At 48.5% G+C, this 2,621-nt stretch overlaps 1 long non-coding RNA gene across 2 annotated transcripts; it reads left to right on the top strand.

Annotated features, from left to right (window-relative positions):
• The first annotated feature begins 918 nt into the window (after window positions 1–918).
• LOC127912161 (uncharacterized) lies at window positions 919–2,099 on the top strand. 2 transcript variants are annotated; one of them, XR_008081207.1, is made up of 3 exons: window positions 919–949; window positions 1,875–1,905; window positions 2,011–2,099. It is a non-coding gene; the product is annotated as an uncharacterized LOC127912161 (long non-coding RNA). The 2 variants fall into 2 exon arrangements; XR_008081206.1 differs by lacking the exon at window positions 1,875–1,905 and adding an exon at window positions 1,201–1,227 and having other exon boundaries at window positions 2,007–2,099.
• Window positions 2,100–2,621: the final 522 nt, after the last annotated feature.

Below are 2,621 nucleotides of genomic sequence, written 5' to 3'. Positions count from 1 at the left end.
ATAGGAGACAGGAGACAGGGAGGTAGGAGACAGGTTAGGTAGGAGACAGGTTAGATAGGAGACAGGAGACAGGGAGGTAGGAGACAGGTTAGGTAGGAGACAGGTTAGGTAGGAGACAGGTTAGATAGGAGACAGGTTAGATAGGAGACAGGTTAGGTAGGAGACAGGTTAGATAGGAGACAGGTTAGGTAGGAGACAGGTTAGATAGGAGACAGGTTAGATAGGAGACAGGAGACAGGGAGGTAGGAGACAGGTTAGATAGGAGACAGGTTAGGTAGGAGACAGGTTAGGTAGGAGACAGGTTAGATAGGAGACAGGTTAGATAGGAGACAGGAGACAGGAGGTAGGAGACAGGTTAGATAGGAGACAGGTTAGGTAGGAGACAGGTTAGATAGGAGACAGGTTAGATAGGAGACAGGTTAGATAGGAGACAGGTTAGATAGGAGACAGGTTAGGTAGGAGACAGGTTAGATAGGAGACAGGTTAGATAGGAGACAGGTTAGATAGGAGACAGGTTAGTAGGAGACAGGTTAGGTAGGAGACAGAAGACAGGGAGGTAGGAGGACGAGATAGGAGACAGGAGACAGGTTAGGTAGGAGACAGGTTAGATAGGAGACAGGAGACAGGGAGGTAGGAGACAGGTTAGATAGGAGACAGGTTAGATAGGAGACAGGAGACAGGGAGGTAGGAGACAGGTTAGATAGGAGACAGGTTAGATAGGAGACAGGAGACAGGAGGTAGGAGACAGGAGACAGGAGAGGTAGGAGAGCAGGTTAGATAGAGACAGAGACAGGTTAGGTAGGAGACAGGTTAGATAGGAGACAGGAGACAGGGAGGTAGGAGAAAGGTTAGGTAGGAGACAGGTTAGATAGGAGACAGGAGACAGGGAGGTAGGAGACAGGTTAGGTAGGAGACAGGTTAGATAGGAGGCACGTTAGATAGGAGACAGGTTAGATAGGGAGGCACGTTAGGTAGGAGACAGGTTAGGTAGGAGACAGGTTAGTAGGAGACAGGTTGGGAGGTAGGAGACAGGTTAGGTAGGAGACAGGTTAGATAGGAGACAGGTTAGGTAGGAGACAGGTTAGGTAGGAGACAGGTTAGATAGGAGACAGGTTAGATAGGAGACAGGAGACAGGGTTAGATAGGAGACAGGTTAGATAGGAGACAGGTTAGGTAGGAGACAGGTTAGATAGGAGACAGGAGACAGGGAGGTAGGAGACAGGTTAGGTAGGAGACAGGTTAGGATAGGAGACAGGTTAGGTAGGAGACAGGTTAGGTAGGAGACAGGTTAGGTAGGAGACAGGTTAGGTAGGAGACAGGAGACAGGGAGGTAGGAGACAGGTTAGATAGGAGACAGGTTAGGTAGGAGACAGGTTAGATAGGAGACAGGTTAGATAGGTAGGAGACAGGTTAGATAGGAGACAGGTTAGATAGGAGACAGGTTAGGTAGGAGACAGGTTAGATAGGAGACAGGAGACAGGTTAGATAGGAGACAGGTTAGGTAGGAGACAGGTTAGATAGGAGACAGGTTAGATAGGAGACAGGTTAGGTAGGAGACAGGTTAGATAGGAGACAGGTTAGATAGGAGGTTAGGTAGGAGACAGGTTAGATAGGAGACAGGTTAGGTAGGAGACAGGTTAGATAGGAGACAGGTTAGACAGGAGAGGTAGGAGACAGGTTAGGTAGGAGACAGGTTAGATAGGAGACAGGAGACAGGAGGTAGGAGACAGGTTAGTTAGGAGACAGGTTAGTTAGGAGACAGGTTAGATAGGAGACAGGTTAGGTAGGAGACAGGTTAGGTAGGAGACAGGTTAGATAGGAGACAGGTTAGGTAGGAGACAGGTTAGATAGGAGACAGGTTAGATAGGAGACAGGAGACAGGGAGGTAGGAGACAGGTTAGATAGGTTAGACAGGAGACAGGGTTAGGTAGGAGACAGGTTAGATAGGAGACAGGTTAGATAGGAGACAGGTTAGGTAGGAGACAGGTTAGATAGAGACAGGTTAGATAGGAGACAGGTTAGGTAGGAGACAGGTTAGATAGGAGACAGGAGACAGGGAGGTAGGAGACAGGTTAGGTAGGAGACAGGTTAGGTAGGAGACAGGTTAGATAGGAGACACGTTAGGTAGAGACAGGTTAGATAGGAGACAGGTTAGGTAGGAGACAGGTTAGGTAGGAGACAGGTTAGATAGGAGACAGGTTAGGTAGGAGACAGGTTAGGTAGGAGACAGGTTAGGTAGGAGACAGGTTAGATAGGAGACATAAGGAGGTAGGGCTGACAACAAGAAGTTAGGTAGGGCTGACAACAAGGAGAGGAGGCTGACGTTAAGAAGGACGAAAGAGGGGAGATAGGAGACAGGAGACTGGTCAAATAGGAAATCCTAGGTTAGAATAGGGACAGGATGAAGGAAAGGTTAGATAGGAGACAGGTTAGATAGGAGACAGGTTAGATAGGAGACAGGTTAGGAAGGAGACAGGTTAGATAGGAGACAGGTTAGGAGGAGACAGGTTAGGTAGGAGACAGGTTAGACAGGAGGCACGTTAGGTAGGAGAAAGGTTAGATAGGAGACAGGAGACAGGGAGGTAGGAGACAGGTTAGATAGAGACAGGTTAGATAGGAGG

This window comes from Oncorhynchus keta, chromosome 26 (genome assembly GCF_023373465.1).
Source record: "Oncorhynchus keta strain PuntledgeMale-10-30-2019 chromosome 26, Oket_V2, whole genome shotgun sequence".
Lineage (NCBI taxonomy): Eukaryota > Metazoa > Chordata > Actinopteri > Salmoniformes > Salmonidae > Oncorhynchus > Oncorhynchus keta.
The sequence above is the reverse complement of the archived record's forward strand: the minus strand, read 5'-3'. Positions and strand labels throughout refer to the sequence as shown.